The sequence below is a fragment of the Sceloporus occidentalis genome, unplaced genomic scaffold (genome assembly GCF_023333645.1).
Source record: "Sceloporus occidentalis isolate IW3139 unplaced genomic scaffold, rSceOcc1.0.p SCAF_13, whole genome shotgun sequence".
NCBI lineage: Eukaryota > Metazoa > Chordata > Lepidosauria > Squamata > Phrynosomatidae > Sceloporus > Sceloporus occidentalis.
The window spans coordinates 11,071,429-11,097,935 of NW_028316993.1; the positions used below are offsets into that span (position 1 = coordinate 11,071,429).

At 45.9% G+C, this 26,507-nt stretch overlaps 1 protein-coding gene across 1 annotated transcript in view; it reads left to right on the top strand.

Annotated features, from left to right (window-relative positions):
• Positions 1-26,507, top strand: part of GRIK3 (glutamate ionotropic receptor kainate type subunit 3) — a 137,271-nt gene that overhangs the window by 17,654 nt on the left and 93,110 nt on the right. The gene's annotated exons all lie outside the window — the stretch shown is intronic.

Here is a 26,507-nt window from a genome sequence, read left to right on the forward strand (position 1 = left end):
AAACCTCCAAAGACCTGGAAGACCCAAAGACAGGCACCCAAGTGTCTGTCTTTCCACATTGGAAAGACAAGCCTTGCCATCTTCACCCGAGGAAATGTATTTGCCCGCTTGGGAAATAAATGTCCACCTGAGGGATTATTGATGATCATTATTCAACAAAAGTGTGTGTTTGCCTTTTTATGGGAAGAAAATGACTTGTAAACCGCAGGGGAGCTAATGAATTTTTTTTCCTTTAAAGTCACGTTGTATGCTTTATGGCTGGTATAAACCATCTGATTCAATTTATAATGGTAATAATTACCTCGAATCAGTCATTCTGGGAAATAATTGGCATGTTCAGGAGTCAGCCACCTTCGGTCTTTCGCTGGAGGAATCTGGAAAGAGAGGGAAGGCATCTACCTGGAGCGGGACAAGAGCGGACAGAGGCACACATCTGGAGGTGAACATCTATGCACATGAGAGACTGACATGTTTAAGCATAGATTTCAAAGATATGGGGAAAGATATTTGTCCCATCATGTGATTGCAGTCAGCTGTGCAACTTGCACTTAGCATGTGGTGGTTTTGTGGCTGGTCCTTGGAAGGGAAACATAAGCTTAACTTGGAAGTCTGATTCTTAAAGCATGTCTCTATGAGGAAGTAAAAATGTGCTAGTTCCACATCCCCATTAAAGTCCAGAGGACCCCCAGGTATCCATGGTAGTGAAAGCAAATCCTTGATGCAAGGAGGCAGCGTTAACATTTATAACTCAATAAGACTCTACCTCTCTCTCTGCCTTTGTCCCTTCCATCTGTGAACAGCCATCATCTCTGCATCAAAGACTCCCGAAGAGAGAGGAACTCTTTGGCTCCATGTTTGTCTGTCCTCTTCCTTCCAGCCAGCTGCCTTGTTGGGTGTAATTTGGAAAAAGGGGTTTTGCTCCTTACCGATGCCAGTCTTAAGGGCCAGGAACCTAAATGAGCCATGGGCTTTGAGAAACCCTGAGCAGCTGGGAGCTGGTGTTGCCTGGCATCTCTGTGTTGGTGGTTGCCTTCCGGCGTAAGATAAGATGCTTCCCTTTGGCTCTGGGACCAGCGCAGAGACCTTTAGCTTTGCTCTCCTTTGGGCTGTACATTTCAGCAATTAAGTTGGACTCTGCACTTCTGTCTCAAGCAGCGCAATTGGCAGAGAATGTGGCTTATAAATATTTAAAGCAAAACAATAACAATAAAAATCCACCGTCTTAGCTTAGAGGCAACGCTTAGCAAATATATTTCGTTTTGAAAGTTGGTGTGTCGTAAGTGCCTCTTAATAGAATAACCTTTAACTAAAAGGTCCCTGGCTTGCTTCTTCCCCAGCCCTTCATAGCTTGCCTTTCTGGCTGGTTTTCCAGAGGGTTAGAATGCGCCTGAGCATGTTTGCTGGGAAGTAATGCCTGGTGTGGAGGGCCTGACAATCTTTGGGGTGAACTAGATACATTTAGCACCTATTTAGAAGAGGTGGTCCTTCAACCTAAGTGGCAAAAGACATCTATTTGTCATAGCATGCAATTGGCATCATCTGTTGGGGCTTACCATTGGGAATCTGGGCCTGGGATAGCAACTGTCTGAGGAGGGAACTGCAAAAACCCTGCCTTTGTCCCATAATGGAGAGGTCAGACTCCTTTGCAAACACTTCTTCCTTATCCTTGCTTTGCAAAGTGACTGCCATAGCTTGGAAAGTTATTTTTTTAAAAGCAATTCTTTCCCATTACCTTCTATCATGTTAGATTAATAATCTTGGAGGCTCCCACATTTGAGATTTGTGATCCATTTGCTCCGAGTTTCACTCCAGAAATGTTCAAGGTGCTGAACCAATGTGGGGAATGCCCTGATAGCAGTAAATACCTCCTGTAATATTCAGGACCCAGTAGCTACTGTTGCTGCCCATTGCCATTACTTATTATGCTGCTGAAAAAATAGCTTGTCACAGTACAAGGTGTGTTTCCCATTATTTTTCTATTCCTTTTTGAGAAATAAAACCTTAGGATTGATAAGAGAACCTGAAAAAAATATCTTGTCATGATGCCTTTTGAAAATCACTACAAAATATTGTTTATGACACAAGTAAAGTAAGTTGAATTTTAGTTTTATGGGATTTTTAAGCCTGTGATTCCTTAACCCCAAAGGTTACTAGATGCAAGTAATATTACATTACGTGTAAGAAGGTACTCCTTTGTTCCCCAGAGTTACTCTGGAAGAGCACCATAGATGAAGCCTACCTTGGAAATACACTCAATGGGACAACTCCAAGACTGGGCCAGACCAGAACCAGGAGGAGCTAGTAGGTCCGATGAATCCACTCTGGTTCTGAGCCTGAACTAAAGGAGAGATCCAGTATTCTGGGACTCTTTGGAGGACAGATCTTAGCATGCTGGAGAGACCCTTGAAAATTCAGGCTGTGACCCAGAGCAGATCCACCTTCAGATCTTCATGGTTTGCTGCTGGAGATGTTCTCCCTGAATTGGCTTTCATGCCACCTCACTCTTTGAAGCTTTTCTTCTCTCCTTTGGCTGGAGCGCATGGGAAGGAGCCAGAGGTGTGAGCCCCCGGCCCCAATTTCCCCATCTTCTGCTGGCTGAATTTTCTGTGAAATGGTTTGCTAGCATTATGGCTCAGCAGCCAGATCCCAGACACAGCTATGCGTGTTGCAGACAAATGCATGATAATCACAGGATGCCCTTTTGAAACTACCTGTATAGGTCTTTCCTATAATGGAAGAAAGGGAGGGAGAGAGAGAGAAAGAGAAAGTAGGGGAACGGCAGTCAATTATGGGGAGCCTCATTTGAGGAGGTGCTACTGAGAAGGGAGCCATTAGTCTCACTCTCTGCCCAATTTTCAGGCTGTTTTGTATTTCTCTTCAATTATTTCAATTTAGGAACGGAGGCTGTGTTGCAGCATTTAGCCACAAATTACAGGTAGCAGAGATGGAAAGGAGCCTCTTTGGAAGATGGATAGGGTGGGGACAGGGCTGGAAGTGGTGGACACAGGGTTAGGCAAGGGACCGAGTGACCAGGAGTGACCAATCCTCTGCTAGAGAGTGAAGACCACTTGCAAATGTTCTCATCCTTTTGTAAAATGCATTTAGAAACCCCATTGACAAACAGACCAACTGCACCAATTTCTTTTTTTAGTTCAGGACTGTTTGTAAATATATTTATATATCTACTGGTATATATCCTTTGCATTTAAAAAAACCCTTCAGATTTATTTGCACAAAACCAACATTTTTGGAACAGAACACAGAGTTTGGATTCTTATGGGTTTGTCCCAACTGACTTGAATGGAAAAGCAATGCATAAGTCAATGCTGTTGGTTCAGTGGGACAAACAATAGGATTCAGGCCACAATATTCTGCACAAATTACACAGTTTTTCCTTTGCTCTCACTTTCTCCCTGACCTACCTCACAGGGTGGTTGTGAGGATAAAGTGGAGAGGAATTGTGTAGCCTTCAGTGACCCACTTCATGGTCCCTTAGGATTGCCGAATTAGCCCTTGCATATTACCTGTATTATTCCCCGTGGCACAAGGGGACAGCCAGCAGATGTGAAATGCACCTTTGGTTGCACAATAATCAAAGAATCATAGAATCATAGAGTTGGAAGGGACCCCCCAAGAGCCGTCCCATCCAACCCCCTTCTGCCATGCAGAAAGGCACAATTTGCGACAAATGGCCATCCAGTTTATGTGTAGAAACCTCCAAAGAAGGAGACTCTATTACTCTCAGAGGCAGCAGCATCTTTCACTGTTGAGCAGCTCTTACCATCAGGAAGTTCTTCCTCAAGTTTAGGAGGAATCTCTTTTGCTGTAGCTTGAATCCATTGTTCAAGGTCCCAGTCTCTGGAGCAGCAGAAAACAAGCTTGCTCCTTCTTCAAGATGACATCCTTTCCAGTATCACCTCTTAACCTTCTCTTCTCCAGGCTAAACATTCCCAGGTCCCTAAGCCTTTCCTTGTAAGGCTTCATGGTTTCTAGACCAGCAGAATGCTGGTGCAACCCAACCACTATGCAGCTACTTGAGTGTATATTATCAGCCCACAAGCACAATGTAGGGCCTTGGTGTTTCCCATCGACTACTCACTGCCATTAGATGCATGGGCCACAGTTGGGTAACTCCTGAGATCTGGGGAGAGGAGAAACAGCTGGCAATTGCCTGCAGTCTCTCAACCCACATGTCACAGTCCATCCTTATTTATCACCAGATACCACCATTCGCAGCCATGCTGCAGCTAATTAGAAAGACAGGAAAATGGTGTGTATGTGTGTGTCTGTGTGTGTTTGGAATGGAGCATTAATTTGTGGGAGCGAGATTGTGGATCTCAGAGACTTAGAGAGAGGCAAAGTGTTTTGGAACTCGTTATAGTCCTTTCCTTAATTAAGTGAATCAAATAAGGATTTAATTGGAAAGTAATAGATGCTATGACATGTTTTAAAGCAGGGGATTATTAAGCACATATTTAAAACAAACCTTTTATAGCCGTGTGCTGTGTGTGCATAACAATTACTCTGTCTCCCCTCTCTCTTTTTCTTCTTAAAAAAAGGATGAATGAAGTGGAATTGCATGCAATGAGAAGACACCATTGCCATCTGGGAAGTCCCAGCATGCCTTTATGGGTAGAGAAATTAAGGACATTTTCAGTGGAACCTCTTGCTATATATGGCGGTCATGGAGGAGGAGGAACAGGAGAGAAGGGTCTGGCTATGTTCCTATAGCTGAGTGCAAAGCATCATCCACAGGAATCCCAGAAAGACCTATGGAGACCCTCCAGAAGTCTGTCACTGAATATATATTTTCAGTGACAGACTTCTGGAGGGTCTCCATAGGTGTTTCTGGGATTCCTGTGGATGATGCCATCGCTTTGCACTCAGCTATAGGAACATAGCCAGACCCTTCTCTCCTGTTCCTCCTCCTCCATGACCGCCATGACACCAACCATGAAATGCCCTGGTTCTGGGGCCTTGATTACTCAATTGTTTCAATGCTCAGCCCTACCAGCATCATAAAGAGGATGGCATTATTTATTTCTAAAACCGGAGGGTGAAGGGAAGACTAGTGTTTCATTTGGGCGCTCCCTTGCCATGACTTGCTTCCTAGGATTTAGAAAGCCTAGCAGAAGTTGCGCTCTTCTCCTCCTGCTTTGCATTTGAAACGCCTCATTGTCCGATGGGTGGGAACCCAGCATCCATTTCCTTCTCTTCTGCTCCACATGGCGCATGTCGTCTCTCTCCGTCTCTGCCTCGCCCAGGGAGGCGTTGGCGCACGCGGCAGCTGTGCCAGGAGGAGTGATTGCGGCCCCGGCGCCTTGTCAAGGGCTCTCTTGTCTGGCTCCTTTGCCACCTGCAGCCGGCTGAATGCCTGGAGTGTGGGGAGCCTTCTCCGTGGAGAGAATAATTCCAGCGCTCCAGATATTTATGGTAAATTGTTTAAGTTTGCACTTGGGTTTTACAGCCTCATCACTCTTCATGCAATGGATCCTGCACACTGGCATTTTGGAGATTCAATTTTCCCCCTCCAGCTGCAGCAGAAGTTGACTGCAGTTAAAAAAGAAGACTGGAAGGAGGAAAAGGAAAACTTGAAGGAGGAGAAACTTTTGGGGGTCAGAGTTGGTCTCATCTTCCAACAAAGTGCCAGTTCCCTTCTCTCTTGCTTTCTGATTTAAGGTTTTGCTGTTTTTAATGCAACAGAAACACATTGGTCACCTGTTCGGACCATCCTGCCCAGATCACCCCAATGCAGTTACACCCAGATTTTCTCTTCTTTTATTTTATATTATTTTATTTCCTGCCTTGTTCTTCATAGGGGACCCAAGCAGGACTATAGCCACAGGTGGGCAAGGGTGGGGTAAATTTCCCTTCAGCCCCCACATTTCTAGCATGGCAGCAATTTAAAGCAAAGGGGAAGGCTGAGTGACGGAGGGAATGTGGACACAGGAAACACTAGGAGCTTTAGGTGGGAATGATGTTCACTGTCTCACTCTCTGCAATGCTAGAAGTGTGGGGACTGATGGGAAATTTTATTTGGGGGGTAGAATTTTGATTCCCTTCTTAATCTACTGTTGAAGTGCTCTTATAGTAAAAAAAAAAGTTCCTCCTAATATCTAGGTGGAATCTCTTTTCTTGCAATCTGAATCCACGGGTTCATGTCCTAGTCTCCGAAGGATCCAAAAACACCAAACTGTCTCCATCTTTGAATCTAACAGAAAGAAAGAAGCTGGGAGCGCATGAGCCTTTGTAGACTTGAGTGTTCTTCCTCAGATGCATGGAGTGGTCTTAAGACTTTAAGGTCTGTCCCTGGACTCTTGACTCCATGCATCGAGTCTACAAATGCTGATGTGCTCCCAGGTTCTTTCTTTCTGTTCACACTCTGATCCCCCATATTAACATGACTATATCTCTGAATGGCTCCATCTTCTACATTACTTCCCTCCAGAAATGTAATAATAATAATAATAATAATAATAATAATAATAATAATTTATATTCCACTTAATCACTCAGAATCCAAGCGGATTACAACAATAAAACAAGATACAGTTAAAAATTCTAAAAAAACACCTATCCCTCCCCACAGTATAAAAACATAGTAATACTAAACTAGAAGGACATAAAGATGTAAAGATGGCTCTCTCATGTCTTCTCTCCCCGTCTTCTCTTCTCCGAAGGTAGACATATCCATCTCTCTAAGTCGTTCTTCCCAAGGCTTGGCTTCCAAATCTTTGATCATCTTAGTCACTCTTTTCAGGATGCACTCCAGCTTATCCTTCTTGAACTGTGGTTTCTAGAAATTGAATTCAGGGTTCCTGGTGAGGTCTGACCAAATACTCCCTTCAATTGGGACACTTCTATAGAAGCCTAGACCAGTGTAGGGAATGATGTTTAAAAAAACCCTTGAGGTCCAGGGACTGAGAAGGAGAGCTCTAGGCATCCGTAGCTTGACAGCCACCTCCAATGTGGAGCTTCTTGGGTTTCAGTTGCTCCCAGCACAGAGAGAGAGAGAGAGAGAAAGAGAGAGAGAGAAAGAGAGAGAGGAGAAGGACGGTTTTGATGGAGAGCTGAAGGAACCAGAAGTCAACACAGCTGAGCCTCTTGAACTCCAGGCCGTCATTCCAGCCGCCTCATAAATTACAGGAATTAGTTGTGTAAAATGTTATTAAGTGTCTGTGGTTGACCCCATTGCAGGCAGCAGCCTCCGAAGGATGATTAATGGCGGCGTTAAGAGCCCCGAATGCCATGGGGGGAACCCCCTCCCTCCCTTCCCCTTTTCCTTGTATTTTTGGCAGATAATGCAAGCGCTCACTTGATGCTGCTGTCGTGGAAATATGTTTTATAGAGATCTGTTTACAGCTGTTATCAGAGGCCCTTGGATGTTTGACTCCTGAGCACATTAAATAGCTTTTATGGGAGCCTGTCTTATGGCAGGTGGGGGGTCTTGGGGGGCAGAGAGGCAATGAGACGGAGACGGAGGGAAGGAAGGAAGGAGGAAAAACCCTTTGGAAGGAGGCGGGGAAGACGAGGTTTTGCTTGGACCCGATCGGGGGAAACCCGTCCCATCCGTCTTTCCACCTGGTTGTGTTTCCTTATCCTTTATAAATCATCTGTTTGCTAGATGATGGATTTACAGTCTTTATGGTACTAGCCTGAAAGATGGTTATTTTTGTTTTAGTTTTATTGTCGAAAACATCCATATCTCTCATGGGGCCACTTGCAATGAATGGCCTTACATTGGAACATGCACAGTGTGTGTCTGTGTGCCTTCAAGTCCCCTGTTGACTTATGGAAGTGACCCCATGAATTTCAATGGGTTTTCTAAGGCAAGGAATACTCAGAGGTAGTTTTGCCAGTTCCTTCCTCTGAAATGGCTCCCATCCAAGGGACTGGCTTTTCTTAGCTTCCAATATCAGATGGGATCTAGTGACTTTAGGATATTTAGGCCTTTGCCTCTGTTTGTGTGTCTGTACTTTGAGGTTGTCTGCTGACTTATAGTGACCTCGTTAATTTCCTCTGACATAGAGCCTCATTGGGGCTTTGTTATTGTGGTGAGGCAATTGGCTCTCAGCTTTAACAACAGCTGGAATTCCCTGGGAAAAATCTTCTAGGGAGCCCCTGGACAACCTGGTGTAGCTGCGAAAGAGCTGGCGCTAAAATTGATGGCAGATTCCCATCCCTCAATAAAAACCATTAGCCTGACCCTGCTTAGCTTCTGAAATGAAGAGCTCAGGGTGTGTTCAGGATGGCTTTGGCAGTTTTTGGTCCTTAGTGGGAACAGGAGAGCCTCCTCCATTGTGCTTGGAGTAGGGAGGTGGGTTTAGGGATGCCAGGAGAGATCCAGCATGGCATGCACAACCATGCTCTGCCTGCCCCCCTTTCCTGCCTTGCACTTGCATGCCCCAGACAAATGCTGCAGTGCAGCAGCGATGGCACCGACCGGCGTCCCCCATTCAGATGCCCAGTGTGTGTGGTCTGGGCTGGCTGCCCATGCGCTCAGTCTGGGCCCTTTCCCCAGAAGAGTCGCCTCTGACATCTTGGAAGGAGGAAAGGGAGAGAGGCAGCCAGCCAGCCAGCCAACACTCAACAACATGCTCCGGTTCTTCAGGATTGAAAAATCAAGAACCTGGGGATGCTGTGCCACCCTCCTTCTGCCCAGGGCAGGGCTGGCCTTGGAAGATGGACACAGGCCACTGAAAGTACAAGAGTCTTGTCTCCCTTATTTTGGGACAGATTTTGTTGATGCAGCTGAGAACAGATACAGTGTGCAGAGCAGGAAAGCAAGACCCCTAACAGTCTTCTTTATGGCACCTCAAGACCTTCACTCTCCATTTCATGTGTTTTTCAGGTGGATCAAAACACAACTAAAGTGGTCATTTGCTACTCCTGGAGGCATTCAGGAGTGGTAGATTTGTAATATCCCCCAAATAAACTTGAGGAGAGGGGGAAGCCCCTGGAAGTCAATAATGCCAGTAGCTTCTGGGGCTGACTTTGCACTGCAAATGTGGTGCTTTATCCCAATGAAAGTACATAGGGGTGGAATTAGCACCTGTCACACAGTTGCTGATCCCTGATGGGAAGGGTTTACTAGCACACCTGTAGAGCATGGCGAGTTTTCATGTCCAAAAGTGACCTTGCCTCATCTCATGCACAGACATGTGGGAGGTTTGCAGGCACACTTTTGTCCCATAGAAATCACATGAGTGTTCTGCAACATTAAAGGAAATAAAGTGGCCTCTAAAAACAACAACAGCCCTTCCCTAATGGACACTTTGTCCTGTCTTGCTCTGTGTGTTTCACCCTCCATAAACACCCAACCAGCCTGACAGATATTTTGGCTCAGCACTCGCTTTATTGCGCAGAAACTGGTTCTGTCATGAGCAATATTGGGAGCCGTTTCTCAGGGAAAGACGAGACTCCGTGATGAATTGAAGCGCTCCCTGTAACCAGAAAGTTGCTTATTGGGATGGATTTCTTCCATTTGGGTGCTATGAACGTGATTGCCCCCTTTATGGAAAGAGATGGGGGGGGGGAAGCGTGAAACTCCTCAGCAACTCTTGGTGCAGACAGTGTAGCATTCTGGTTGTAAAATCGACAATGGCACTTGCTTTGATGTTCCAGGCCAGTAGACATATAAAGGTTCAGGAAGACAAGGAGATGATTTCAGATCATGCAGATAGAGGGGTGGATCTCTGCGTCTGGTGGTCCTCCATATTCCACTCCCTAGCATCCCACATTTCATGGCATCATAGAATTGTAGCATTGGAAGGGACCCCAGTGGCAATCTAACCCAGGCCCCTCCAGCCATTTTGTTCTATATAACAGGAATGGCAGTTCTGGGGAGAGGGCAAAAGGACCCTCTCCCCACTTTTCTTCCCCCAGAAACACTCCCATACAGCACACAAGAGTCAGATTTTTAAGAAACCCACATGCAATTGCAGTTTCCCTCCATTATTTAGATACACCATTATTAAGGGTTTGAGGATGTCAAATGCACTCTCCATCTCTCCATCCTTCATTCCCTCCTTCCCCTGAACTGACTGGTTCAGCATTCATCTAAACCAGTGTCTAAACTGCTCATAGATTATAGTTGATAGACCTTCTCAGCCTGCCAAAAGTCTGGTTCCCTTCCAAAACTGAGTGTTTTCTCCTTTGTTGCCTCTCCCAGAATGGAAGCGACAACTGCTGCTGGAGATTTAGGCGAAATCCAGAAATCCAGGAGATTGACATGGTTGCGCCTGGGAAGTAATATCTCTCCCCGAATCCATTTCCCCCAAAACGTAAAGGCAAAGATAGATTAAAGTCTGGAATAGAGAGTGAAATGAGTTTTGCAGGTATTGCCCTGTCGTTATGCCTTCTATTCTGGAAGTACGGAAATCTCAGTTTGGCCTTTTAAACCATGTACATATAGAAAACAACTTTCTTCTTTTAATTTACAGACTGTCCTGGAACTGTGTTCCCAAGGAGTTCTGCAAATATATAGAAACTGCTCACATTTGGGAGCTGGGTGGAAGATGGGAAGCCCAATAGACCACCCCTTAATGTTACTGGTTTGCTGTTTTTAAGTGATGGATTGAGTCCTCTGACACTTATAGTTTTTGAATTATAGACTATGTGCAGAGCCACACTTTTGTGTCAGAATGTGTGCAGTCAGTGAAGGAAATTTTTAGCAAATTTCACAGGGAGATAAATGTCTTCTCTGTTCTTCCTTTGCAGCCTTGGACTCTAGTCACTAGACTCCTCTGAGGCAGAGAATAGGATTAAGGTCCAAAGTCCCCCAGATGGCTGGATGGTGCCAGGCGATGGAGGCTGTTCCCAAAGCCCTTTCCCTCCAAAAAGAGAAATGGGGTTCTTTCACACTGCAGAATTAATGCAGTGCTTTAACTATCCTGGCTCCATGCTGTGGGATCCTGGGATTTGTCATCTGTGGCCCTGGGGTGCTCAGAGAGAAGGCTAGATATCTCACAAAACCACAAATCCCAGGATTCCATAGTAGTGAGCCATGGCAGTTAAAGTGGTGTCACACTACATTAATTCTGTAGCGTAGATGCAGCCATGAACTCTGCTGCTTCTCTTGTTATCTCTCATCAGCGATTGGAGATAAGAGAGGGATTGCTTCTGAAATACACTTGTATTCCCTCCCTCCATTGGGAATGCAAACTGGGCATGGCTTTGTGTGGCCAAGGTAGGAGAAAGGGCTCTGAGATATGTTTCCAGCCAGTGAACCAACTGGGGTTCTCCACAGGCTCCTTGTCTTCCCAGCTGGCACTTTTGCTTTGGAGAAGGAGAAGGGCATCCCTAGATCTCTTCTGGACCAGTTCTGGAGCCTTTGCAGGTTGGCAAGCCCCCTCCTTTGGAGTAAAGTGTTCAAAATCCTACTTCGTTTGTCCATTTTAAGATCCCAAGGAGTGTGCACCCCAGAGTCACAAAGGGGCCAGACACTGATGCAGACCAGTCATTCATCTTGTATTAATGCTGCATGCACCTGCATGCATGTACATGCGCACATGCAAGAATTTTCTCCACCAAGTGGGAGGATGCTGCATCTCCCTTGATCCCAAGGTGAAGGAATTTCATGAAGTGGTGCTTGAGGGTTGCCCTTGAGATGTCATAGATCCCTTGGTGAAAGCCGTTCTCTGGAGGACTTACCTACTTGCTTCTATTGTCCAAGAGTTGTATTAATGTCTCCCCCAAGGAGGCTACTGAAAGCTCAGACAAAACGCCCCCAGAGCTTGTTCTTGAGAACAACAAAAGCAAAAATGAGGCAAAGCAGATGGGTTTGGGCTGAGCTCTAGAGTGCCTTTCTCTCAGCATCCAGGGTGGTGCTCCTTTTTGCGCCTTCCTGGGATTGCATTGTAGCAATAACAAGAAGAAGGAAGAATATAACATTGTTCTGCCTCTGCAGCTGAAAATCCAGTTGCAAATATTGTGTTGTTTATTGATAGGGCTATAATACGGGAGAGGTATTGCCAGGCGGCTGCGTTTCTTGGCGTTTAGAGAGAATCGGCAGTAACGTATTGTAAAGCATTAGCATAATAATTGGTAAGCATTCACAGATGAATAGTTTACTGACTGATAGATTTTGTACAGAAACTGTGAAGGTTACACAGAGGGTGAAAACATTTCGCTGTGTCAATGAACATACTTAATTTTTCTGGAAGTGCTATTTAAATTGTGCAGCGCTGGAGCATTAGCATAACAAAGACATAATGCATTTGGTGGTGGGCTCTAATAGGGAACACTGCCCCTCCGTTGCTTAATCAGCTGACCCAGAAAGGATGATGGAGGTCGGGCGGGGAGGTCCTGGTGGTGGGAACATTGGGCTATTAATCTATAGCAGCCATGCGACGGCAACCTGCGGCCTGCCGTCTGCGCCAACCTTTCCAGCATGCTGGGTTTGTCTCTTCTGTGGAGCTGCAGGTGGACCCGCCTGGCGCTCCAATTACGGGACATGAACTTTGGAGCATGGCTGATTCTGGTGTGCATCTGGAGAAGGCTGCATAATCAATGGTGCTCTTGGAGCAAATGCTCCCAGGGCCCCAGCATCAGAGGGTTCCCTACATTGCTGGTAATAGCAATAGCAATAGCATTTACATTTCTATACCGCTTCATACTGAACTACGCAGTCTCTAAGCGGTTTACAACATGTAAGCCAATTGCCCTCAACAAGTTGGGTACTCATTTTACTGATCTATGAAATGATGGAAGGCTTTGTACCAACAAAGAGGTATGCACACATTTGTGAAACAAGCTGGGATGCCACATCAAGGAGACAGCATAATTCTTAATCCCCAACAGGAGTTGTATTTATTATTATTATTATTATTATTATTATTATTATTATTATTATTATTATTTTCATTTATATTCTGATTTTCTCCCAGTAGTGGGCCTCAAGGTGGCTAATAATTTTTTTAAAAATACAGGTTAAAAATTGCAAAGCACTAGATCCTCATCAAGGAGATCACATGGAAAGCATAGAAGGCTAGCCTGAAATGAGTTTCCTTGGCTGCCATCAGGCTGAGTTTGAGGTTTTGGTGATGATAGTCTAAGGCAGTGGTTCCCAAACGTTGCTCTTTCAGGAGTTTTGGATTTCAGCTCCCAAAATTCTTGATCGTTGACCAAGGTGGCTGTGGCTTTTGGGAGTTGAAGTCCAAAACACCTAGAAGACCAAAATTGGAGAATTGCTGTTGTAAGGTGTAGATAGATGGGGAAATGAGGACTTCAGGTCTTCCAGGAGGTCCCCCGCTGCGTCCCACCTCCAATGGGGAAATGTGGATGGGGTCCTCCTTGGCTGTGGCACCTTGGCTTTGGAGTATCTTCCCCAGAGGCTTAACTGGGACTGAGGCTGGCCTTGCTTTGGTGCGTGTTTATTTTTAGTGTGCGGGCCTGTGGGTTTTGGTTGAATAGTTTGCAACTGTTGTGTTAGTTGTGCCATGGCTTGAAAGCCTCAGGTGTGGGCTGTGACAGAAATATGTAATGAATGATTGAACGCACTGCATAGTGAACAGCTGGCAAGGAGAAGGCCCTTTGCACTTTGTGGCTGTGTGCAGAGGCTCCTCCACAGAAGCCGGAGCAAAGGAGCCCAGGAAAGGTCTGGCAACGACAAGCCCTTGGGGCCTCTGTCCTCTTGTTGTGCTGGAGCCACTGTTTCTCAAGGGGTCAGGATGGGTCCTCCTCTTCCCTCCTGGGGCGAGTGTTACAGCCAGCCTGGTTCCTGCATTCCATATTGGCGTGGCAATTTGTGTAGCATGTGCCTGAGGGAACCTTTGTGTTAAGTGGTGTGCAAAGCGGCGCCTCTGCATTTCCTGAAGTGGCTGACTCAGTTCTTTCTCCTTTCTGCTCCTTGCTTCTAACAGGGAAGAGGTTTCTTTGACAAGCTGCTCAGCGATCTTGTAAACACCTTTCATTGATCAATGGGGAAAGAGACTTAGAATTTATAGCACTGGCTTTGCTTCCCCTTGTTAAACCAACCCTTGTGTCGTGTGTCCCTGATGAGGAGTTGGACCTGTGGCTTGCGGCACCATTCAGACCCAGTCTTCTCCTCCAACAAGAGGTGGGATGTGGGCTTTGGATCGCCACTTTGATCCTTGGCCATTCCTCCAAAGGAAGACCGGAGGAGGCTGGTGATGAAAAGGAGGTTGCTCTTCTGTCCTCCGCAGAGAGGTCTGTTGTAGAACAAGCAGACTCATCTTTCTGATGTGATGTTTTTCCATGTCTGAGGAGATAAGTGATCTGGAGGCAGCTTTGTATGAGTGATGTTGCCGTATCACTTTCTGGGTGATTTGTTTTGGAACGCCATAGACATTATTGGCCTTATGACATAGCACACCTCTTGTGTGGTGGATGCAAAATTGCAAAGGTTACAAATAATTCTGCAGTACTTTCCTTTGTGATTCTCTGTGAGACACTAAGCACCACACTGAAGACATAAGACTATGCCATGATTGGCTTTAAGAATGTGTGCCCAGCCAATATAGGAAAGTCTCTTGTATTCTGAAGAATTAGACCACGCATCAGTTTAGCACACGGTCGGTCTGCCCCTGGCAAACTTGAGCACTCCCGTTGTTTCCTTCTTTAGACTACTTCAGAGTTTCCACAGCTTCTCTGGGTTCAGCTGGGCTAGAAGAGTGAATCATAGAATCATAGAATCGTAGAGTTGGAAGAAACCACAAGGGCCATCCAGTCCAACCCCATTCTGCCATGCAGAAACTCTCAGTCAAAGCATCCCCCATTGACAGATGGCCAACCAGCTGCTGTTTAAAGACCTGCAAGGAAGGAGACTCCACTACACTCTGAGGAAGGAGCGTGTTCTACTGTCAAACAGCCCTTACTCTCAGGAAGTTCCTCCTAATGTTTTAGTGGAATCTCTTTTCCTGTAGCTTGCATCAATTGCTCCATTGTGTCCTATTCTCTGGAGCAGCAGAAAACAAGCCTGCTCTCTCCTCAATGTGACATCCCTTCAAGTATTTAAACAGAAATATCGTATCACCCCTAAACCTTCTAGTACTCCATGCCACCTCCATATTTATGACACTGTAGCTGCAATCTCTGGATAACTTCTCCCAGAGGTTTCATACAGATGTTGGAAAGCAGATAACAGAGGGGAGAGAACCTTGAGGCACCCAAAGGCAAAAATGGTCCCATGGGGAAACAGGGTGCCATGTGTCACCCTCTGCGTTTGCCTCTCTAGGAAGTCCACTTGTAAGCGGAGGTGCTGACAGATTTGGGGTTCCTCATTTACTTTCATAAGTCTCCTACCAGATCTAACAAATCTGGTTCCCAAAGCAGGTTAGAACCAGACTGAAATGGACCTTAATTGTCATCATCATCCAAGACCACCAAAGTTATCAAAGATCAGGGTCTTCTGGAGGTCTTGCTCTGAGTCTGGCTATGGGGACCCCAACTCTCCTACCAACCGTTAAATGGAAAGGGGTTACAGCAGCTAAGGAGTGAGTCCTGGTGGTATTTTGGTCCTTGTGTGAGGTTGGTAGAGAACTCTGTCCTCCACAACAACAAGAATGGGAAAAACAACACAAGACCTACAGTGGCCTAGGTTGGACGTATGCCATTGCAATTCACTAACAGGATGCCATGCTATCACTAGTGAGAAGCAGGGTCTAGGTCTTCCTCCATGAAGCTGACTTTAAGCTGAGAGAGAGAAATGGATAGAGGGAGGGAGGGAGGGGGAGAGTGGCTTGGCCTACCTTGCTGGGTTCTTGTGATAATTCAGTAGAGCAATTGTTCATCATAAGCCACCTTGAGCATAGATGCCCAGGAAAGGGAAGGAGGGGTTCCTAGCTGAAATGCTGGATGGCTGAAAGCAATGCTGCCGGTCGCTTGCCATGGGGCAGAGGATGATGCCCAAGTCGCAGGGCGTCTCTTGCTTTCCTCTCTTCCAAGCATCCGGGTGCCCTTTCTGCCTGCCCCAAGCCAACCGCCGCCTGGTCCAAGCCCTGGAGTTACGCTGTTCTGTGCATATTTATATGCGCTCCATAAATAGCTCAGCATCAGAATTCAGAGTGCATGGGGTTATCTGTGCCACAGATAGAAGGAGGAGAAATCTATTTAGCTCAGGAGGCATTAGGGCTCCTTCCTCTGCAAAACAAATTGCCAGTGATGCCTGAAATATATCGCCCCTTGTTCTCTTTCCCGTTAAATGTGGTGATTGATGCTCATTCCAAGATATTAAGAAATTAGCACACGCAGAAGGCGAACCAGAAGCAGATTGAAAGGGGGATGGGGAAGGGCCAGGAAGAACAGCCACAAGCGCCGGAGGGGAACCAGTGCCCCCCGTCGGCCCAAGGAGCCCAATCCGCCAGGGGCAAATGCCACATTGGCCACGTCAGGCGCAGGGAGGCGGGAAGGTCACATCTGGCTCCAAAGTTCACTTCTTTACCTAATATGCAGAAGACAATACAGATATCCTTTTGGTTTTGCACTTCTTCTAATTCTGTGATGCAGCTCCTGGCTCAAAAAAATATTGCAGAATGATACTATGTCCAGTTTTGGGTACCACAATTCAAAAAGGATATTGAGAAGCTGAAGCGTGTCCAAAGGAGGGCAACCAAAATGATGAAGGATCTGGAAACCATGAAGCTCTATGAAGAGAGACTTAGAGAGCTGGGTACGTTTAGCCTGGAGAAGAGAAGGTTAAGAGGTGATATGAGAGCCCTATTTAAATATTTGAAGGGGTGTCATATTGAGGAGGGAGTAAGCTTGTTTTCTGCAACTCCAGATAATAGGACCCGGAACCAATCCTAGTAGGCCATTCATCAACCCACTGTTGACTGGGGGAGAGTTAGCAATAGGTAACTCCAAAGGACTAAGTAGGTCTACTCTAGTCAAGAGTCAGGACTAATGTGATTTAGGTCCGTGTGAAACGGTTATATTTGTGGAACTCGGCCTACACAACCATGAACTGAATACACCCATCTCACAATGGTTAAATAAAAAAGAGGACAACCGCAAGTGTAAGAGAAATTACACATGTGTTGGACACCAACAGGATCCTGGGCAGATTAAGAATAGACCTGGGCCAGGTGTTGATCTAAATCCAGTTGTTATAATGGAACACAGTAGACCCATTTTTGAAACACTTGGAATTAGGCAAGTCATCACACAGGTAGGTTTAGTTAATTTGATGGGTTTCCTGTGGTTGGGATTCACACTGCATTTGCATCAGGATGGAAATCATTGGACTTTTCAGATGTGGTTGGAAGTCCCATCGGCCCTGCAGCCGCTAGAATCATGGGCAGTGCTGGGAGTTGCAGTTTGAGGACATTTATTTAAATGTCTTTATATATGTATTGATGAAAACTTATCTGAAAACAACTGAATGCAGAAAGCTAAACATAGTAAATGTGTTCATGGTGCTGCATTTGCAGCTCCAGCATGTGCTCTCGAAATGGATGCAGCTTTGCAATTTTAGCCACTTGAGGAAGGCAGCAGAAAGGTCCCTTTCTAATTCAATAATTGCTGGGGTTTGCTTACACCCCAAAGAAGCATGTGGAGGAGGGAAGGAGGCGAGAGAAATGCAAATCATAAGCCTGGGGTAGTTGTCATTAGCTCACCAGTGGCGTGTTAATAGTTCCACGCTGATACTTCCCTCGTCGGATCAGGGGTTCTTTCATGTGAATACGGAACCGACGGAGTGAACACTAAATAGTCACACTACTCAGAAGGATGATTAAATGTTAATGGGAGAGAGAGAGAGAGAGAAGGTGAGTGAATTAGTCCTGGGTTACTTAGTCAAGGAATTTTAATGAGGCTGATTTCATTTAGGGAAAGTAAACGAAAAAAAGGGAGAGAATGCCAACTCTGTTCCATGACAGTAGATGCTGTCTTCAAAACTCTCAAAGTGGAACTTTGTTCTCTTTTGGGGAAAAAACAACAACAAGAGAGAGATCCTTTTGTCATGCACCTGAGCCTCATCCATATGAATGATGCTTTTTGTAGCCTGCTTTTTCTGAGGGAAAATGGGTCCTTTTTCCTTATTCTTGCGACATACTCATGGAAAGCTTGGGAATCCAACTCTGGGAAATGGAGGTGGGACAGCCAAGGTTTGGGCACAGAACCAACTGAAACACTAAGGCCAAGACCTGGTTGTACCCGGTTGCAGGACTGGACCGTGCCATTTTGCAACTAATCACACACCCAAGGATGCCCCCAAGTTGGTCCAACTCTCCATCCACCACTTAAAGGCCATGTTTGTGGGACGCTCCTAGGTGACCCTCCTAGTCTTCCACAGCCATTTGCTGGAGAGGCCTCTTGCATCGGAGACAGCAGGAAACTCAGGATTTTCTATGGAGGTCTTGACTGCAGCCCAGATCAGAGGATGGACCAGGAGAGAGGCGGCTTGTTTTCTTGGCTTGTGATTACATGATCTTTAGCTTTCAGTTAGATTAGAGTAAGCTTTGAGTTCAGAGGGGGAGCCTTGGCCCATTGGGGGTGATGTGTACCAAGTTATACACACTGCAATGGAGTCAATGGATTAGTGGGGACTAACTCACAGGACCCCACTTGTGCAGATGCACAGTCTTGGATGGTGACCAACCCTTCATCAGCACCTTCCATGCCTCACTTGAGTCCCTGGGATGCCAAAAACACCCCCCCCCCCGCTTCCATGCATTATTGCCCTTTGCACAAGGATGCAATAAGCAACCACACTGGATAGCACAGTTGGTTGCACAATGTGAGTATTCAGCAGAACGGAGGTGTCCCCCATCCACTGTTTTACTACACAAATGTAGACATTGGGCTTTAAGTCAGTGATTTACCCTGAATCCCTCCTGGGCTTGCTGCATCCTGTTTACATGATCCAAACCCCCAAATGAGGTCTGGTCTGTCTTCACAATGTCTGCACCTGATTTGTGGCATCCTCTTCCTGACCCGCATTTAAACAACTCACCTTTTCCTGCAGGGTTTTGCCTCTCCTTAGAGCAGCAATAATGTCTGCCTTCACTCATGGTCCAGTGAGGCGCCTGGTGCTGCTGCTCTGGGTGCAAATCACTCTGAGGTCAGAATGAGGTGCTTGGCGTTGATAACATGGATGGGCACTTCATTGTATCCTCAGCAATGGTCCTGAGTACTGAAGGGGAACCAAGTGGGAAGGTGAGGGCTGAAAATCCATAGCAAAAGAGAGCAGATAAGGGAGGCATTTGGGGGGCAGAGTACTCTGGGGTCAAGTGAAGACAGGGCCATATGCTGTGTAAGCACAACACGGGATGTCCACCTTCATCATTACTAGGAAGAGCAATTTTCTAAGGTCTCAGGGAAGGAAAGCTTCTTCCTTCTCCTTCTTCTCTCCAAGGGAGTATCAGTTTAATCACTGAGATGTGTCCATCCTCAGGATTTCTCCAGGTGTCAATACATCTGTTGGTCTGCCTTGTGAGTGTTTTCTACTGCAGCCCAATTGACGGACGTGCATTTCCCGGCAGCAAAGACGCAGGTGCTCAGAACAGAAGAAAGCACGTTGGAGGGCAGGAGGCGGTGGCCAGTGACCCACACCGGAGCTGGCCTTGTCCGTCGCTTTACCCGGCGTGAGGCAGCAGAAATATCAATAATGCCAGCGGAGTTGATTATGTGTTTGGGAAAGCTTCCCCTGCGGTTGTGCTTTCTTTATTGCTCACCTTCTGCGGAGACGGTCTTTCCTTGAACTGCTCTCCAGCCGAGCAATTGAGATGGTAATGAGAGATGGACGCTGTCCCTATTGAGCGAGGCTGGACCTCAGGTTTGCCGGTCAGTTTGGCAGCCTCCGTCCTCAGGGCTGGTGGGATTCTCTGCCTCTTCTTCCTCCTGTTTCTTATGGATTTGGGGTTGCAATGGCCTGGTTATCTTTACAAACCATTGGTATCCTTGTTCTCCTAGTATAGTGGTTTGAGCGTTGGACTAGGACTGGGAGGCAAGGGTCCAAATACCTGCATTGGCTGCATCCATACTGGAGAAATAGCCCAGTTTGGCAGCACTTTTCAGCATCCTGGCTCAAGGCTATGGAATTCTGGGAGTTGGAGTTTGTTGTGGGCCCAACATTCTCCAACTTCCAGAATTCCATAGCCTTGAGCTAAGGCAACTAAAGCGGTGCCAAACTGGGTTATTCCTCCAGTGTGGATGCAGCCTTTCAGAAACCTACCTATAAGGATGTGACCAGGGTTTACAATTGGGGGATTCAGCCAGCCCATTGGTCCAAAAGCCAAGGAGAGTCCCATGAATTTCTGATGACTGTTCCCTCAAAAAGCAAACAAACCCCAAACTCCCAAACCTCACAGCCCTCATCTATTGGATTATTAGTACAAAGGTTAGCAAATATGTAGCTCTCCAAGTACTTTCTTGGCTTTTTTTTTAACCACGACTTGTTGATTTAGCAAGACTGACTATTGAATCAAGCATTGCCAGGGAAATTGATTTTGATAGCGTTATTAGAAATTTTACAGAAAGATAGAAGAGCCTGTTCTATGAGCTGATTAGGCTTACTGTTGATTTGCACAAAGTATAGGGTTATCTGGTCATTCTGGAGCACAGGGAACAAAGCGTTTGCAAAAGTCTATCAGCGGCCATATTAGATTAGCCATTGTGCGCAATTATGCTTCCATAGTCATACACCAAAAGCTGTCTGCTTTTTTTCATATTTTATCATAACCGTATTTTTCTGCAAAAGCAGGAAGAACTACAACTTTAAAATTTCATTTCATACCATTATCTTTATCTAAAACACTTAACTGAGGATTTAAGGCCCATTTAGGTCTTAAATCCTCAGTTTTAAAAGGACCCCGCACCCCTAGCCCTGAAAGCAGTTTTATTCTGTCTTGCAAAATTTCTCTTAAAGGTCTTACCTATAACTAATTTAAAATGTGAATTGCCAGTTCTGGGGGCTTCCAGGACAGGAAATTCACCTTTCTCCCCTCCTTTTTTTTGCTAGAAAAAGGACAATCTGGAAGAGTCTGGAAGGGTCAAAGGATGCAAAAAAAGCCCTAAGAGTCCTTGTCCAGCTCCAGGGCCTTCTATTGTCCACCTCTTCTCTAAATCCACCTTCTTCAGCCAGTATGTACTGGTCTGTACTGGTTTTCCCACTAGTGCTAGTTGCTAGAATTGGCGCACTAGGCCCTGCCTTACTCCTCTCCTGTTCCTACAACGCGCATAATAACCTTGTCCTTGTGTGTGATTTCAGAGTCACCGACGATGGAAAGCAACGCTAATGCTATGAATTATGCAAACTTGATCAATCAGCAGAGATGATTAATCAACCAAGAATTCTTTAATTGAGCGTAATATATCTACGAGGGAATTATTCTATAATTTACATTCTGTTCTGCTTCTGGGGGAAATTAAGTGATAGTGGGACTCAGGAAAAATAAAAATAAAAAGGAGCGGGAGGGCCATCTTTGTTTTTACCGATCTTTCTGTCCTTTAAGGAAAGGTTTCTTTTACTCCATCACTTTCCATGGCAGAGGTTGGCCCCCAATTCCCCACTTTCCTGCCCTTTTGCTCCCTATTTTCCACAGGTGTTTGGCTTGTCCTGAGCTGACCCTCTGCTCCTTGGACTGTATTATCTTTTCTGGTCATTGTTGTTTGTTAGGTATTGCCTTGGTGTGGTTTTATCCTATCGCTTGCAAGCCACTGGGAGTGATGGTTTGTGGTTTGCATGTCTCTCTTTTACAATGGAAGGTCAAGATGGAAACCCAATGAAAGACTGAATGGCATTATTCCTAGTGCTGCTTGTTTCTAGGGCTGAGCCCTGGCATCTCTCCTGGGATGGTCTACCTTGCAAGGATGCAAACTTTCCCTTGTTTCATTCTGGCATGCAAGAACACAGGAGTCCATAACACTGAGCCACGGCAGTTAAAGCAGTATCAAACTGCATTATTTCTGTAGTGTAGATGCACCCTAAGTAGTCTTTGCCTTCCTGCTGTTTCAATGGATTCCAAATGCCCTTTAGAAGGAGGTCTTCCCCATCACCTGAATTTGTTTAAAAGGAGTCTTGGAGATGCCAGTGGGCCTTGAACCCAGGTCTTCCTCCATGCCAAGACCAGGTTGAGCTGCTATCTTCCTCTGGCACTACAGAAGGGCTCTCTCCTGGTGCAAGCCCCCTTAACCATCTGATCGGGGAAACTGAGGACTCTTTGCTGTCTCCCCCATTGATACCAAAGGCCCCTTCACACTGGCGGCCAAAGTGTCCTTTTGCAGTTTGCTTGATGCATGAGGGTGGCCTCTCCCCAGTCAGGAAGAAAAATGGACCTGGCAAAATGTTTGTGCATCTTGTGTACCTGGAGGAGAGCCAGCGACCCGCCTCTTATGTTTATTCAGCAGCCGCAGACAAGGGGAGATCTTGATAAGCTGAGAAATGTGGCTGCAGCAATAAACTCTTCATGGGAAGCACTGGAGGAGAAGGGATGGGATGGATCGGAGGGGGTCCGGTGGCCTCAGAAAGCGTCCAAAGGGAAGCAAAGGGTGCTGCTTTCCTCTTCACTTCTGCCTTTATTGAGGCTAGGAGTTATTGGTGTCCTATACCTGGGTAAATCCTCCCTGTGGCATTTCTCCAATAGACGTATTCATTTCATGGCTGCATACACAGAGTTCAACAAGTGTAACCTTTTTGCACTGACCTAAATTCCATATTCAGTGTTGGCCTGACTTAGCTGTATTTACTTGTGTGCTGGCTTACCATTCAGCGAAGGATTCAGTGGGTCTATATCAGTTTGCCTGAAGTTTAAGAGTTTCAGAGGAGGCCTTTCTCTTGGTCCCACCATCATTACAGGGGCATTTGGTGGAACACATGGGAGGGCTTTCTTGGTTGCTGCTCCCAGATTGTGGGATTCCTTCTCTGGGAGACTCAGTAATTTCTCCATCCTCTTTCAGCAGGCAAAGACCTATTTGCCCAGGCCAGTGGTTCCCAAATGTCGGCCCCCCCAGGGGTTTTGGATTTCAACTCCCAGAAGCCCTAGCCAGCTTGGCCAACAGTCTGGAATTCTGGGAGCTGAAGTCCAAAACATCTGGAGGGCCAACATTTGGGAACCATTGGCCTAGATCTCTGGCTCACAATTCATGGTGCAGAAGGTGCTCTTAATGGAGCTGTGCTGTTATAGTTTTATGTGATCAAAAGTACCCTGGAAAGATGAACCATCTCAGTTTTCTTCATAACCTGGAAAACTAGACTTGTCCCATTATTGTGATTTTTCAAACTCACATAAAACTCTGCGTGACTCTGGCCACAAAGAATTTGGCAATGAGAGCCATGCTGTGGGTTAAACCTCCTCCTTTCCCCTTCCTTTCACACAAGCAGAGGTTCAAATGCCATTTACAGGCCACTGGAGAAAACCTTTCCTGGAGCCCCCTTTTCTTCCTAACTCCTTCTCTTTCTTTTCAAGGTAAATTATTGTTGGCACCTTTATGTTTCAGTAAATCCCAGCTCCAGTGGCCGTAATTGTCAAGTGAAAAATAAATTCATTTAGAGCTGATAAAGCTTCATTTCCAGCCCAATCAACAGGAAGGGTGCATTGTCAGAGGAGGGTTGCGCTGCAGGGACATTTAATAGGGAAGAGGGCTTTCTCTGATGGGACTTTCTGCCATATAAATCTCTCAGAGCAACTCTCTGGCCGTCGGTTCCACCAGATTTTATGTGGATGGGGACCTTGGCATTGCTTGCTAATGTAATAGAGACTTTGAAAGCCAGAAAGGGTCCCTTTTTCCTAATGGCTGCCCAGAGCCCCATCTTCCAAATGTCAGATCAGGTTTCTTCTCCTCTGCCTCCTTTCTGTCTCCTTCTCTTGCACACTGTCCTCTCCCTCTTCTTCATTCTCCTTTCCTGGACTCAGAAAAGTTTGGCGAATTGTTGGGTGAATTCTGGAAGCCCAGAATCCCACCAGATTCCCCTTAAGAAAACAGTATTGACGATGGACCTTGTACCAGCCAAGGAAGGGAAGATTTGGGGGAAATATCTGGACATTGGCCTAGTGCTAACCACAAAGCTTGCCTGATGTCCTCTCAGTATCATATAAAGGAAAATGCTCTAGGAATTTCAGTATGTTTTATGGCTGGCTGTATACTAGTCTTCTGTGGAGTTTTATACTCTGGTGATGGACTTCCTTTTTTATGCTTTTGCTGTGGTTAGGCTTCCAATTTTCCTTTGCTTGTTTTAACATCACACCGATCTGAAAACCCTTGAGCTGCAGAGATGGATTATGATTTTAGCTGGCAAATAAATGCATTGTTAGTCATGGCTTTCTCCTCTCTGGCCACTGAGAACAACCACAATTTGCTTAACCAGGTGGAAATGAGGCCATGGAGGCTCCCAGTTGGCTCTTCCTATGTGCTGCAGACTCCCTGCTAGGCTCTTATGTGCTTTGAGCATTCTTGAGGTGTGATAGCTTCAGCCCAAACTCAGAAATTAATGGGTGACGGCTCTGGAAGACTCACAGGTGTCTGTTTATCCTGACTAATGCTAAGGTCAATCCCCTTCCCATAGAGCAGTCTCTGGCTTGCTTTTGCAGCTGCAGCTTCTGCTGGGATGGATCCAGTTTGACAGCTCCAGTTTGACAAGGAGCATTAATGCCCACGGTGTCAATGTGTGTGGCACTGGGAGGACGGCTGAGGTCTCCAGGCTGCCAGCCTTCTCCTATCTGGAGCGCAAGCAGGCTCCTCATCCCTTTAGTCATGCAGCCGTCTCTTCAGTGCTCACGCCTCCGTGGCTCCGGCCGCCTGGCTTTCTGGGGGGCATCTTGGCTCAAATGCAGGCTGTCAAGCCCTCCATCCCTGAGAGCAGTTGGATGGCTTCCCATCATCATGGCTTTGGGGTTTTGCTTTGTTTGCGAGAGTGTTTAGGAGCACTTATCTGTTTTGCACATGAGATGCCATTCTCCCCTCGCCTACTACAAGTACTCACCCTTGCAACACGCGGAGGCCAAGATTTGACACTGGTCAGCTTCCACAGGCTGAGCTGTGCATCGGTTGTGCTGTGCAAACCTTGTGTTACACAAGCAATGTGCAGGGGAGCATGCAACCACATGCACACTTTCAGCAGCTGTACAATTTCATCAGGGGCAGAGGGATGCCTCCAAGGGTCTTGCTTGCTAAGGCTGTACCCACACCGCAGATGTAAAGCAGTTCGGTTCCACTAAAACTGTAATGGCACAGTGCTATGGAATGCTGGGATTTGTCATTTCGTGAAATATTTAGCTTTCTCTGTCAGAGACCTCTCGTGCTAAATCGGACTATAAACCCCAGGATTCAATAGGATGGAGCCATGGCAGTCAAACTGCATTATTGGACACAGCCCAAATTTCTCTCCCAGATGATGATGATGATGGATGTTTGCTATCTTCATGCAGCTGCTTTTAAGGAATAAAATGCTTCTACTGGAGCAAGGTGTCCAGAAATCGCAGGCAATTGAATTGTTCCAAGTCCTTATCCTGGGAACTTTGGGAGTTTAAGCATCCTTGGTTTTCTTTACCTTCTGTGTCTTGAACTATACTTTATGTGTTGGGAAGCCAAACCCATTTGCAATAAGGGTTAGAAATGTTTGCTTGCCGTGGTTTAGGAAATGGCTGAGAGTTGTTAGGAAATGGTTTGGATCATGTGGTGGCTTGCAAGGGCCAAATTCTTGGGAAAATATGATCTGTGTACCATGCTTCTGCCAAATCTGCCCATGGTGAGAAATGTGGCGCATTGAACATCCGCATTGTCAAACATTGCCTTTGCTCCTATGGTTAATGTGCCCTGTTCAGGACTAGGAAGGTCTGTATGGGAAATTACAGAAAATTGCACATTTAGTGTTAGTAGAGATGCAGAGGGAGAGATGTCTGAAGCGGACCTTAAATCTTATCCATCCAGAATCGAGAAGGGCTGTTTTATGTGAGGCTATAAATTCCCAAGACACTCTAGGAAAGACTTCTGAAAATGCAGCGTCTGCAGGCATGCCTACAGAGAGAGACGCCAATTCCTCTCATATCAACGATGCTGAGTCAATTTACTTGGGGGGAAAAGTTTTAAATTCCACACAAAGTGATTTGCTTTGCAAGTGAGTGCAAAAGGATGGAGCGGTTTAATGGAGAGGCAGTCCAGCTGGCAGCCCAAGATCGGAGCATGGCTTGTGTGGAAGATAAGGATGGAATGGATATATGAAAATATTTTTTAAAAATTGATTAAAAAAACATGGTGGTTTGGGGTTGTTTTTTTGCATGTTGAGAAACTCTGATGAATAAAATCCTGGACACTTTGTATGGAAGAAACAGCTTTTTCTATACAGAAATATATATATATATATATATATATATATATTGCACAGAAAAACCTGCTTCCTGCACAGAAGATGCTTATTTTTTTTCCCCTGTCCCTCTGTGAAAATCAACCGCCTGCAAATTTTGCACAGAATAAATCCCAACTTGCGAACCGGCTTCGAAAAATGTGTAGTTCTTAAAGACTTCCTCACAGTGGCAAGAAAACAAACTTCCTAAAAATTAACAACATAGGAAAGTTAATGAATGATTAAACTGTCACAAAATTTAAACCAG